Source organism: Triturus cristatus, chromosome 6, assembly GCF_964204655.1.
Source record: "Triturus cristatus chromosome 6, aTriCri1.1, whole genome shotgun sequence".
Lineage (NCBI taxonomy): Eukaryota > Metazoa > Chordata > Amphibia > Caudata > Salamandridae > Triturus > Triturus cristatus.
This window is the reverse complement of record NC_140589.1, coordinates 97629318-97644016: the sequence shown is the minus strand read 5'-3', so window position 1 is coordinate 97644016 and position 14699 is coordinate 97629318. Positions and strand designations below refer to the sequence as shown.

Sequence of the window (14699 nt, the reverse complement as noted above, 5' to 3'; positions counted from 1 at the left end):
GGGGTTATTCCAGAGACCCAAAGGGCACAAAGTGACTTCTAGGTTCATAGATTTGGACCTTATAGTTGCCAAATGTTTACTTATGCGTAGTTGAAAGTGTCCTGTCCCCCCAATAGCATTAGCTTGGTATCAATCCTTACTCTGCTGGGCGCAATCGGAGACTGTGGCGCTTCGTCGAGAAGATGCCACAGGACTGCGTAAACAGCTAATAGAGACGTGGGATGCAATATTGGCTGATTTATGCGCGAACTGGCTTGATCGATTGGAGACACAGGGGAATGAGCCTGTGACGGATAGCAGCTGAGCAATAGCTACTAGCTTATAGCACGCAGGTAGACGGGAGACGCTTGTCTGCTCATTATGAGAGTTTCTGCGCATGGGTGTCGGACATGCTGTTTTCCCCTCTCACTCCCCCTGGCCCCACCCTTCTCTCTAGCAATCCGTTCACTCTCTTTGCTCTGATATATATACACGGCCCCCAAGCATCAACACACACTATCTAGATGGTGGTCTCTGCATACTGGAAGATACGGGACTCCAGGGTATATGCTAAGAATAGTAGTCACAGTTGGGTGGGCTGCTATGACGCAAAAGATAATTCATGAATGTAGGGCATGCAACGGCGCATAGATTTAATGTAAATGTTCCAGGCAGTGTTGTGCACTGTTTAGAGTTATGTATATGTTTTTATTTAATAGCTCATTGTTTACACTGGTATGTAAAGACAATATGCTAAGGATCTACAACTGGAGTCGGTAAAAGCGGATGATGCTGGAAATAAGGAACGCCACACGTGTTAAGTGTTTACGCAAAGACTCAATTTGTAAGGTGTTAGACCTGGCACCTTGGCGTGAGTCTCCCTTCCACTTGTTGTCGCTGTGCCTCATGTGTTGTTATGGTGTTGGCCGCTCAGAGCACTGTGCCACTGCCAACCAGTGCCACAGTGCAAGTGCTCCCTATGTAAAATGTATATGTTGGTTGGATTCCATGATTGGCTTATTTGGTTTACTATCAGACCCCAGTAAAGTGCACCAGGAGTGCCAGGGCGTGTAAATACAAATACCGCTGGTGGGCTCGCAGCACTGGTTGTGCCACCCACAGAAGCGGCCTGGTAAAATGTATCTAAGGTCTGCCATTGCAGAGCCTGCGTGCAGTCTGGTACTGACATGCTGACTGGGCAAGTGCACACACTTGCCAGTCCCTAAAACCTTCCCTTAACTTCATATTAGTCACCCCTATGGTAGGCCCCAGGGCAGGTTGCATTGTAAGCATAAGGTAGGACAAGCCCTGATGTGTGTGGCATGTCCTAATAGTGAATTACAGTCATTTTCGTTTTTCACTATTGTAAGGCTACCCTATTCTCATAGGCCAGAATGGGCTGTTAAGACTGTTACATCCTATGATCCTAACAGGCCCAGGGAACATGGTAGAAGATCGAGTTTAGTATGCCTGAACTCAGAATAATAAGGTACACCTTTTAGTAAGGTTTATTTTAATATTCCGCGTTTGCAAATGCTGCTTTTAGAAAGCTGGCCTTTGCTTGCCTAACCATTTCAGCCCGCCTCTGCGTGATGTGTATCTGCTGTCTGGCTTGCGTGAGTGACAGGCCTGGGGAAACCCAGATGGGCAGGGCTAGGTAGCCTGGTGGAGAATAGGACGATTGGCAGGTAGATGGGTGGGAGGAGCGCACCTGGGCTCTGAATAGGACTATGCTCTGCCACCACAATGCCGGCTCCGCCCCCTGTGGAGCGTCTGATGACTCTGCCCTGCACCTTGAATGAAGCAGCCTGCATCGCGTAAACAAAGTGCTCCAGAACTGAACTGAACTAGGCAAGGGCCCCCCCTGGCCTGGAAGAACAAAAGAAATGTAGTATAAATGTAGGATCCCTGCTCCTAAGAAATTAGATCCTGCTACAAGACGAACCTCTGCCTGAGGAGAAGGAACCAGGAAAGCTGTGGGAGGAATACTGTCCCTGACCTGGGGGATTGGCCTGCAGTGGTTGCCCTGCTACTGAAGGAGAGGAGAAAGATTGCTGATAAACTTTGCTTCAACTTGTGCTGTTTAAGATCTCCAAGGGCTTGAGCTGAGCTTGCACCCTGAACGAAGTCCCAGGACCAGTGGACTTCACCGCCGTGTGAGAGAGCAGGAAAACGAACCGTTTTCCCTGGAATCTGGAAGAGAACTGTTGCATGCGCTTCCCGAACGAAGCGTACTTCCCTGAAGCTTGCACCCGCTGTCCGGCCCGAACAACGTGATTGTGGCCCCTCTACGAGCCGTAGCTCGTATCGCAAAGGAGGGTCTCACCCCGCCTGAGCATAGTGACTATTGGCCCCTACGAGTCGCAACTCACACCGTAACGGAAGGACTGTGACCGTACGGCTTCACTCCCCTAACGAACCACATCTGCCTGCGTACGCGCCTTCCCTCTGCTGTGGGGAAAGTCGCGGCGCGTGTGGTGATCCCGTGCGTCTCCCCTGTGAGGAGCGTACGAGTGTTTGTGCCCCGCAGCGTGATCTTCAAGTTACCCATCACCGGCACGGGGCGAACGCTGCAACCCGCTGGAAAGTGCCCCCGGATGTCCGTCCCCTGAGCCTGCAACGCCCAAGGTCGCCGAGTACCGTAGTACGCATCGCCAGGACGACCCTGCATCCGAGATCGCACTGACTGCTGCGCAGCCTTTGCGCCAACTCCCCAAAGATAAAGGTACTGTGCCCGATCGCACCTCGAGGTGCACGCTCCCCCTTTGGAGCGCCCGCAGAGCGAGTGAGACCCGCTCCCCACCCGAACCGGGAACGAAGTGCACGGACCTTGTAACAATACGCTGAACTGAGAACTCTTTTTGCCAAGTAATATTGTGGGCCCGCTTACACGTTATTGGGTCTTGTGATAATCCTGAATTCTATAAACAAAGTATATTTTTGATACACCCAATGTGGAATCCAATTTTGGGGGTAACATTGGATTGTTGTATGTGATCACAAATGCTTAACCATTACGCCTAAGATAACGCCTTGTCTGCTCGCGCCAAGCTACCTAGAGGGTGAGCAGGGGTTATTGTTAGAGTGTACCCCCCTTTCCCTGACTGGAAGAAGGACCCCCTGTTTGTCCCAGGTACTCACCTGTGTCACCCAGGGAATCCGGATTCTAACATAAGGTGACACAAACGTGTATAAATGTAATGTATACAGTAATTATAACAACAACAATAATAATAAAAACAAAGTTAAAAAGAGTCTGAAACCAGCTTTTTATTTGAAGATTTTGAATTGTGAGACTATTACCCGCTAACTCACAGAGCTCATCGCAAGTTAATCAGCTTACCATCTTCGACTAAATGACCCCATCTCTGAAAGCCAGCCTCTTTTAGTGGAAGCGCTAATTCATCCATAGACCATTCAGGACAGCCCGAAGGCTCCCAAATAGGGGCAACTCCTGAAGTAGGGAATTTTTGTTATTTTCTTGATGCAATGCCATATATCCGCCATGCACTGCAAAACTTTCAGTCTCGCCTTCTTATAGTACTTGGGTTTGCCACATTTGTACATGAAGCCGGAGTCACCGCCCCTAGTGTCTTTCAACATAGCTCTAAACATTCTATCTATTTCTGAACTATCCGGGCTATCAAGTAACATTTTCCCATTCTGCATCAGGAACGCCCAAGCATAGTATCGCAAATCTGGAAGAGCTAGACCACCTTTTTTCTTTATTTCTCTGTAGTTTCTTCCATGCTATACGTGAAGGCTTGAAGCTTAAATGAAGCTGGTAATCTTCCTTTGTAATTTATCTAACCACTCAATCTTAAATGGTAGTGGTATTGCATTAAATAAAAAAGTGAACTTTGGCAAAATAACCATTTTAACCAAATTTGCCCTACCAAATATAGCTAAGGGTGAGACCAACTCAACATCAAATTGCATACCTCTTTCTTAATTTTTATTAAATTCTCCTCCGAGAGTCTCACAATGTCTGTATTTTGACAACTATATAACATCATCTCATTCCTTACCTGCTCATTTCCTCCCTTAATATTCCAGGTCATCATTTCTGTTTTTACGTTGGTAACAGTATATTCAGCTACCTGGTCAAAGTCTGAGGTCAACCTAGCAATTATTGGAAGTGTAGCTTGTAGATCTGATGTATAGATCATAAGATCATCTGCATACAGAGCTTCGTTCTTTTCCCAGTCATTACACCTGAAAGGGGGTATGCCCATTTCCTTTCTGATTTTTCTTGCCAATGATAAGTTAAATAATAGCAGAGACAGGGACCAGCTTTGTCTTGTGCCTCTAGTTATTTTGAAGGAGAGGATCAAATTTCCATTTACTAGAACTTTGGCTCACTGGGAGTGATAAATTAAAGAAAGTGTCCTACAAAATCTACCTCTTAGATTGCAGGATTTCATCATGGCTTGCAGTAATACCCAGTTTACTCGATCAAACGCTTTTGTAGAGTCTAAAGTTATTACTGCCAAAGGGGTCATATATGTGGTAGCGAGATCTAAAGAACCAATTAAGCCATACGTCAATTCATACAATGTTCTTCCTCTTAAGAAACCTTTCTGGTCCTCAAGAATAAGTTCCCTTCAATGTACCGAACTCCCCTGGCGACCCTTTGTGACACCTGGGAAAAGGACTTGGGGCCCCTTGATGAAGAGGAAAGGCAGGAGGCGATTCAGAGTCCCAGAGAAATAGCGATGTGCCCCCGCTTTAGATTAGTCCAACTCAAAATATTGCATCACACATACTATCCTCGCACAAGCCTTTATTCATGGGGCAAGATCAAAGATGCAAGGTGTGCCAGGGGATGTCAGTGGGAGGGAACATTCATGCATATCCTATGGGAATGACCTGAGATTGTCCACTACTGGCGCGGGGTTGTAGAGGTCATGTCCAGGGTGGTGGGTGAGACAATCCCCCTCAACGCAAAGTGGTTACTATTGATGATCACAACAGACGCTAACTGGTCCACACACTGTGGCTGGCTCTTGTGGCAGGGGTGGCCAAAAGGAACATTGCCAGAAAGTGGGGGGGCACCTCTGCCTCCGACATTGAAGGAGTGGAAGCGAGACCTGGACTGGTGCCAACGCGCAGAAGAAACGGTGTACAAAAGTAGGGGGGCCGCTAAGAAGTGGGGAAAAATCTGGGCGTTGGCGGAAATATAGAGGATGGACATGAGATCATGATCCATGCCGGGGGTGTTGTTTGCCACCTATGCTTCAGTGAATTGTATTATCTCTGCACAGTAGTGTCTGCTTGTCATGTAACCCTGATTATGCATACTGTGTCCGCAATTTTCCTGAGCTTTGTTAATAAAATGATTTAAAAAAAAAAAAGAAGTTCCCTTACAATACCATTGAGCCTTTCAGCTAAGACCTTGGCAAATATTTTGTAATCACAGTTTAACAGTGATATAGCTCTATATGATTCACAATTTCTTGCACATTTCCCCAGTTTCAAGATTAATGTAATTATACCATCATTCCATGTGATAGGAGCAGTTAACCCTTTTTTTAATATCTCACTGAATAATTTCACCAGGATTGGCAACAAAGATCCAGATAAGCTTAAAATACCTTATGGGGAAGGCCATCTGGGCCTGCTGCCTTGCCTTGTTTACCAGCCTTATTTGCGTACTTAACTTCCAGGAGGCTTATGTTATTATTTAAAAATGTTATTTTTCTCGTTTAAGGTTTCCAAGTCATCTTGATGCAACCAACTCTTCACCCCCTCCTCTGTAACCTCCAAATCCTCTTGACATACATTTTCAAAAAAACTTCGGAAACCATCCTCGATCTCTTCACTATCTTTTACCACTATCCCAGTGTCCTTGCATTTCATCTCACCAACAAAATTCCTCACTAGATCTATTCTGGCTTTCAAGGCTAGTAGTTTACTACAGTTTTCTCCATATTCAATATGAGGGAGTTTACTAGCCTCCCATCTCGTTTTAACCCTGTCTTCCAGCATTCTGCTAACATAATTTTTAGGTCGAGCTTGATCGACCTGTTATCTATTCTGTGTGGCTTGGCACACCCACCACTTGCCATTGGCTGGTATCTGGGTCAATTACAAATGCTGGCTTGTTACTGGCTGGTGCATTTGCTTGAATGTTCCTCCTTTGTGGGCTTAGCTCCCTCGCTGGCGATTTCACTAAGGGATTGTTTTGTTTGGCGATTACACTGTAACATGTGATGGCACCTCCTCCCTTCATGTTTTCTATTTACTTTCAGATCTGGTTAAGAACAGATCTTCACAAATGCAAGTGTGGCTGCTGCCATGAGTTCCTTGTTTTAAAAGCTGATTCCCCTGGAGTATAGCCAGGAGAAGAGCAGCCACGCACATGCCGTTCCATTTCCAGCGCGATTCATGTTTTTGGAATTCCACTCACGTAGCGTGCTTTTTAGGTCTCGCCTGACCCAGCGCATGCGCTTGTCTGGCGAGACTTATTGAGAGGGCTCTAAAAAGTGCTACCAGGCCAGCCTAGAGCTACTGTGCATGTGCGCGTGTGCCGCGCTTGACTGCGATTACTTTCACTTTCGCGGCCGCACGGCCACTTTGATGTTTTATCGCGATCATGATCACTTTCGCGGCGGCACGGCCGCTTGTTTCCTCTCATTATCAGATTAGCCTAGTGGATGTTTGCGATGGTTGGGGGATACAATTACGAAACACTGTTTCTCACTTGCAGTGTCAGACCCGGATAACAATTCCAATCTGATAAATGAGTGATTATCTGCCTCACTGGAACTCCTTCACCCTAAACGTATGCTAGGGCTGGTACGCAGAAGCTTTAAAAGAAACCTAGTTTAATTGTTGGAGAAGAGAAAGGTTACAGGGAAAGTCAGGCAAACTGACTGCTAAAATCACATACAAAAGTCTTTCACAACAATAAAAAAGTTTTTTTTTTAAACACTATTGCACAACACCTGGTTCATACATTTCTACCATGCTCTTCTGCTACTCGTGTTCGTCCTCTACGACCTAAGTACCAATATTTGATCAATGCACCCAAATACAAAAGAACCAGACAGACGTCAAGGCTGTCCGTACTGACTGCCAAAGGAAGGAATGACATGCCCATGTCTCTACGTGCCCAACCGAATTACGAACGCTTCAGGAAAGGGCTGAAATCTCACCTATTTGCCAAAGAACATCTCTTCTGCCAGCTCCTTATTCCTCCCTTTCTTTGTAGAGTGATTTAAGAAGTGCCCAGACACTTTTTTTCTGAGGTTTTGTGTGCTAAATAAATGCTTAACTCATTCATTCATTCATTCATGCTGCAACAGCTAGATATAAAGCAGTGTTAGAAATACAGCGGAGGTTCATGTTGTTAGGACGCCATGTTTCCAGTCACATATTTTTATATTACACCCGGGTTTGTTGCGGGATTTGCAATCCTGAATTACCTTCATTGAATCAATTGGAAAGCATATAGAAAAAGCACAACATACATTGCACTCACACTTGTTAATGTCCAAACGTTTGTCCTATTTAAAGGAAAACGCACGTTTCCGTACAAATTAAGCTATGTGTAATTCACTACACTACGTGGAAACCGTGGCGAGGACATGGGAAACGGGCCAGACTGGGACATATGCGGGGTGAGATAATTTCCCTGTGAGCTGCTTCAGATAAATATTGTGCATGGGTCCTGTAGGAGTATTTTGGCTTCCTTCTCCCAAGGGCTGTAGTTTTTAGGTCTAGCTTGGAAGGGAAATTGACGTTAACCTGATGTGATCAACCGAAAAAAAGAGCTTTCAGGTGTAATACAGAGAGGGTCTTTGACTCCGACCGCTTGTTGGTGGGCAGGAGTACATGTTTTGATTGGGCAAGAAGCTGTGTGCTTCCCCTCTACACAGCTGTGATTATTTTATTTCTCTATCTGTCTGAGCTAGTGACAGTATGGCCTGACTAACAGTCATAAAGTATCAAACTAACAATGGGATGGAGCTTAACCTTTCGGGGAACACCACTTGGCACTGTACTGCTGGTTAAGTGTCTTAGCTAAGTAGATCATTTAAGGTGTTCTCTGGCAGCAGTGCAGATGGCAGGAGGGCTGTCACAAGGAATATATTGCTATTTTCTAGTCTTAGCACCCTCCTCTTCCCTTTCCATTATTAACTTCTGACTTTAGAGGGCATTTGTTTTTTTGAGAGCAGTATTTTATGCCCAGGGCTCCAATAATTTGCGTACATTTTTACATACGTTAACATGCCATTCCTTGAAAGAATGGTGTTTTTTATTTTTTATTCATTTAGTACAATTTGGTAGACACCCAGTGTTCAGAAATGGAGATGGTATGGGATGGACTAATGTTTAGGAAATGTGTGCATAATACCAAAAATCGCTTTGAAACTAATTTAAAAATCTGGATTGTGAAATCTTTTGGTGTCATTGACATAGTAGCTACAATTGGTTCTAGACGCTGTTATAATGGCTTTCCTGAAAGCTCTTATTCAAAGGTGCACGTTACTACCCAGAGCACGTTCAAGGTTACTGAGAATTTAAGGAGGAAGCATACAGGAAAATGGATTGGGATTGTCTACTAAGCATAGTACAGAATCATCTTAAACATCTCAAGTTGAACTAGCAGATAAATAAACTGCAGACATATGTGTTACTTTCTGTTTCAGGATGCCAGATACATAAAATAACAAGCATTGGCATAGCCAATAGGTCTCGCTTTTGGGACCTTATTAGTGTTTAGCCATGCAACAGTTGATGTTGTTGCACCAAGGATATTGTGCTGCATAGCTAAATACTTATAAGGTCCCAAAAGCGAGACCTATTGGCTATGCCAATGCTTGTTTACAGTGCCCCAGGGGGCATAAGCAGGGACTGACTATAGTATTCTTGTTTCAGCACACACTCTACGGTCCCCCCAGGGCACAAGCAGGCATCCACTCCAGTGTGCCTTTGTTGTTGGGGAAACCCGTGCACTGAAGAGTTTCCCAGGGACTGGCATGTTTTCCAAAGACTCGCGCTGTACGCATGGTGCGCGCTGAGTCCTCCAAGCCGCCTCCTGACATCACGACCGCATTCAGGAAAAGGTATTTTTTGTTTTCGTTTTCTGTGCTTCCACATTGCACTCCTAATTTTATTTCGATTTCTGATGCTTGTTTAACACGTGGGAGTGGGCTTTTGAAACTCTGCCTGGACCGTTGAATGGGGCTCTTGCTTGGTGGGGTAGAGGTGGCCGAGCCAACAAGTTAAAACGGGGGAGCCGAACAAGAGCTGAGCCAATATATGGTCTGGCTCTTAACCTATGCACGAGTTTTTTTTTTAGGAGGGCAAGGGGAAAATATTTTCCTAAAGCCTCATAAGGATTTCGCATGCAGTTGAGCCCATATGCACTCTGAGTTATATTCTGGGATCATACCCTAGGCTTGCGTTGTTTTTCCCCTCCACTTTTCTGTTTTATTTGTGGGCCTCCCCACTTGACACTCAAATACTCATTCGCGTGATTGCACTCATAATTGTGCATTTTCATTTCAAAACATTTCTACTACCCTTAGATGAAGGCTGAGGTGGGGGTGACTGGACACCCTCCCTCCCCCTTTCTCAAAACAGGGAGGGGGCGATGACGCGTTCACCTGTTGTGCGAGTTTCTATTGTGGTGTGCAGCCCAGACTTGCTTCCAGTGGATGCGTCCTGAATATGAAAAGGGGAACTCCTGAGGGCCGAGGGGGTGGGGAGGAAGCGGTGATAGAAGAGCTAGAAGGATACAGCACGGCGCTGGCAGAGAAGGCTGGCAAGGAGGTCCCACCTCGTCACTCATCACCCCTCAGTATCTCCAGCTTTGCCCTGAGTGACTCGGTACTGTTGCTAAGTGTCAGGCCGGCCTCAGGCCCTATGTTAATTATTATTATTATTATTTCAATGGATATGGTCTAATGTTCCTTTCGACCCTCCCCACGGCAACAACAGTAAGCTTTTATAGAACAAATACTCTTCCAATTTGAGGAAAATAAGCCTCACCCTTGCCGCACAGCCTCTTCTGTCCATTCGTCCGCATATTTCTCATTTTCCACGTTTTTTCTGATGTTAGCTGCCCGTCCTTTCTCTCGATCTCCCTGTAATATCGCGAGAGACCATGGGATAGTCCATGGCTCTTGCAATAGTAGGTGTGGTGCCATAGCCCATCACCCCTCTAAAGTTTACGTACAAGGTGGGCTCGACGGAGGTCGAGACCACGTGAGATATGTTAATAAAAAGCCCAGGGTGCTGGGCGTGGTTTTTAGTTACCCTGCTAGCCACCAACTGAACCAACTGTGTTTGGGACGATTTGTTATAGTGCAGGCCCTACATAGCACGACGCTACATTGGCGACGAGGTGGTGTCGGCACGTCGCTGACCTACCCACTATCCACCGTGCCATCCCTGGCTGCCTCCCCGAACCTGCTTCCGCTGTGGAGCTCTCGCCGGCATCTCTGCGTGCCCGGTGAAATGCTGGTGTTCGCCGCGTGTCCCTGCCTGTGTTCACGGCGTGCGAGGCCCCCCGCATGTCCGTCGGTGCTCCTGGGAGCACGCTCATCAACCAAGTGCGCGGGCGTGCACAACAGCCTGCCCCGAAGAGTGCCTGCAGCGTCTGGTGCCGCAGTTACGGAGCGTCGACGTGGTAAGCCTCTCTGCTGCCCCCTCTGGCCTTCGGCAGTAACGCACCACCAGTGTTGTCTACTTAAAGAAGAACGTGGCAATCGTCAGCCTCAGGTGACCCTGCCCTGCGCTCCACACGCTGCCTCCAGGCGTTGTGACATCCTGCTCTCACCAAGGGGCCTGCAGTCTGCCTCCTCTTCACCCTGTGGGAGCCAGCTATCTTGTTAAGGGATACAGGAGCAAGGCAAAAGCAAACAAGACCTCGTCTTTTGGGGAACTCATTCATTCACACACACTCTGCGTCCCAAGGTGGCCGGCCACATCATCTATACTCTAGGCGCACTGGCCCCAGGACACGCAGAGGCTGCCGCAGCGGCGCCACACTTGCGGAGAGTGGTCCAAACGAGCACAACGTGCGCACCATTCGCGCGCCCTTGGCTGGGCCCTGGTCGCTGTCGCCTGTTCCACTGATGCCAGCCAGCGTCTGGTAGCGCCTACGCGTGGTTCCTCACGTTCCGTGCCCTGGTGACCTTCGCTGCACCACCATGACCACTGTCCCACCGCTGGAACCTTTCACCATTACTGGCCCGCCACCTTCCCAAGCTGCGCGATGGAAGGAGTGGGTAGAACGGTTGGAGACTTTCTTCGATGCGGTAGAAATCAAGGCCCCATGGCCATGCTCCTCCACCTGGGCGGTGCGGACATTCACAAAATCGCGAAGACGGTCCATGAAGCTGGACCCCCGAAAACCTACGCCACGATGTGCGACGCCATCACGGCGCACTTCGAGCCATATGCCGACCCAGACTACGAGCGGTTTCTTCTCTGTCAAGCGAAACAGCTCCCGGACGAATCCGTCGACGTGTTCTACGCCCACCTCAAGGAGCTAGCAAGCACGTGCACTCTACCCGATGAAGATGACGAGGTCAGGGCACAATTCATCCAAGGCTGTGCTTTGTCAAAACTACGCGAGCGCGTCCTCGAGGAACACATCATGCCAATGAAGGACATCCTGACCTTGGGGCGATCTAAGGAACTGTCCAAGGCCAGGGCGGCCCATATGGAACTCAAGGCCACGGCAGTCGTAAAAGAAGAACCTGTATGCGCTGTTCGCTCAGAAACACGTGGTCCGCGTCAAAGACCCAGGAAACCTTCGGCCCAAATCTCCAGACAGAACCCCAAAGTCCGCCTCTGTGGATGGTGTGGAGGCCCACTCCCGCATGATGGCGCCTGTCCAGCTCAAGGGAAGACTTGCAGCGCTTGCGGAAAGGTCAACCATTTCTCGAAAGTCTGTCACTCGAAGCCCCCGCAACAGTCGCAGGGGCCATCACGACAAGTGCAGACGCTTGAACCGATCCCGGATGACTCCTCGAGTGGTAACATGGACGAAGATGATGCTGCAACCGTGCACGTAGTGCACATGCTACACGCCTTATCTGCCGCCCCGACAGCAGCGCCCATGTGCACCGTCAAAGTACAAGGTCACCCAGTGGCGACACTCATCGACACAGGAGCAACAATCAACCTTATGGCCGTCAGTGCCTACAGACTACTACCTAATCCACCAGCCCTCCGCAGCACCAACGTCCAGGTGTACGCTTTTGGGACCCCCACCCCACTTCGGATGTGCGGAGTATTCTAAGCTGACCTCTCGCACAACGGAATTCCCCAGCCATCCAAAGTCTATGTGTCCTGAGAAGGATCAGGTTTCTTGCTCGGCTGCCGCACCGCACAAGAACTGCGGCTCATCCAGTTTGCCTTCACGGTGCGGGCACATAATCTATACCGCCTAATAGCAGAGTTTGCACCCCTCTTCGATGGGATTGGATGTCTCAAAGGCCCGGCTGTCCGCCTGCACATCGACAAGTCGGTGTCCCCAGTCGCCCTCCGGCATAGGAGAATTGCCTTCCACCTCCGCCCAAAAGTCGAGACAGAGCTCCGTCTCTTAGAAGCAGCAGGAATTATTGAACGGGTACGAGGCCCTACCCCATGGGGTATCCCCCATCGTGGTAGCGAAGAAGCCAAAGCAGCCGGATGCAGTCCGCATCTGCATCGATATGCGGATCCCAAACCTCGCCATCAAGCGGGAGCGGCACCTGACGCCCACTGTTGACGATATCATAGGCGAACTTGCAGGGTCGAAGTGGTTCTCAAAAATGGACCTCCGATCAGGATACCATCAAGTCCCTCTCCACCCGGACTCTCGCCCGATCACGACTTTCTCCACCCATGCCGGTGTCTGGCGCTACAAACGCCTCAACTTCGGAATCTCCAGCACTGCCGAAGTGTTCCAAAACATTATCAAGACCGTTTTATAGGGGCTGGAGGGAGTGCTCAACTTAAGCGATGATATTCTGGTACACGCCCCCTCTCTAGGAGATCACCTTCTTCGCCTTAATGCAGTATTCACACACCTCAGAGACTGCGGATTGACCCTACACAGGGAAAAGTGCGAATTCCTGCGCCGAGACATCAGCTTCTTCGGATATCGTTTCTCAGATAAAGGCATTGGGCCCGACCCATCCAAAGTAAAGGATGTCCAAGAGGCGCTGGCCCCCACATCAGTGACCGGAGTCCGCAGCTTCCTGGGCATGGTCACGTACTGTGGCCGATTCATCAGGAACCTATCGGACCTGACAGGCCCACTACGTGAACTCACGAAAACCACCACCCGGAACAAGAGCAAGCATTCCAGCAGACGAAGGCCGCTCTGTCCGCAGACACCACGCTCGCCTATTTCGACCCGCGCCACGACTCTCAGCTGGTGGTCGATGCCAGCCCCACAGGCCTCGGCGCCGTCCTGGCGCAGCGTCAAGACTGTGGAGAATGGGCGCCGGTTGCCTATGCGAGCCGAACCCTCACGCCCACGGAGCAGCGGTATTCACAGATTGAGCGACAAGCCATAGCTATCCTCTGGGGTTGCCGCCATTTTCACATCTATCTCTACGGCCATCCGTACACGGTCATTACCGACCAAAGCCCCTGGTCTCACTTTTCCAAGGCTCTTCGTCTCGACCTCCCCCGCGAATTGAAAAGTGGATCCTGCAGCTACAGGAGTTCCAGCTAACGGTGGAGTACAGACCAGGCACCAGAAACCCCGCCGATTTCTTGTCACAGCACGCTCGGCCGGCCACCGCTCCGGAAGCTGTTGAAGCCGCCGCTACTGAAGACTACGGGGCCGATTCACAGAACTACCTTAAGACAAAATCCTAAACTTACTACTTTTGGTATTCACAGAAGTTAGGATTTTGTCTTAAGTTTGTCTTAAGACAAACTTAAGACAGACTTAAGACAGTCTTAAGACAGACTTAAGACAGTCTTAGGACAGACTTAAGACAAACTTAAGACAGACTTAAGACAGACTTAAGACAGACTTAAGACAGACTTAAGACAGACTTAAGACAGACTTAAGACAAACTTAAGACAAAATCCTAACTTAAGTCTGTCTTAAGTCTGTCTTAAGTCTGTCTTAAGTTTGTCTTAAGTCTGTCTTAAGTCTGTTTTAAGACTGTCTTAAGTCTGTCTGAAGACTGTCTTAAGTCTGTCTTAAGTTTGTCTTAAGACAAACTTAAGACAAAATCCTAACTTCTGTGAATACCATAAGTAGTAAGTTTAGGATTTTGTCTTAAGTTAGTTCTGTGAATCGGGCCCGTAGGGCGGATGGTGATAGAGCGGTCCCGGCCACTCCCGATCTCGCTACAAGAGGTCGTAGCCACCACACGTGACAATGACTGCCTCCAAATGGCTATACAAGCGGTCTCCTTCGGGGACTGGCGACCTCTACAAAGTCCCTTACCTGTGCGGACAGCAGTACCCCAAGCAACGCTGAAGTCTTTGAACCAAGTCCGCCACGATCTGTCAGTGTCAGCCGATGGCTGCCTCCTGCGAGGCCCACGTCTTGTCCTACCGGCTAGCCTCACCCGACAAGCCGCCCTCCTGGCCCATGGCGCACACCAAGGGATTTTCAAGTCAAAGAATCGTCTTTGCAGCAAGGTTTGGTTCCCATGTCTGGACCACCAAATAGAATCACTAGTACAACACTGTCCCGTGTGCCTCGCCACGAGCCTACCAAACAAACCGGCACCGGTCATCACGGAAGCAGG

General features: G+C 48.7%; 1 pseudogene; it reads left to right on the top strand.

The window, feature by feature from the left end:
• LOC146813823 (uncharacterized) overlaps positions 1 to 5738 on the top strand; it is a 74106-nt pseudogene extending 68368 nt beyond the window's left edge.
• The last annotated feature ends 8961 nt before the right edge of the window (positions 5739 to 14699 follow it).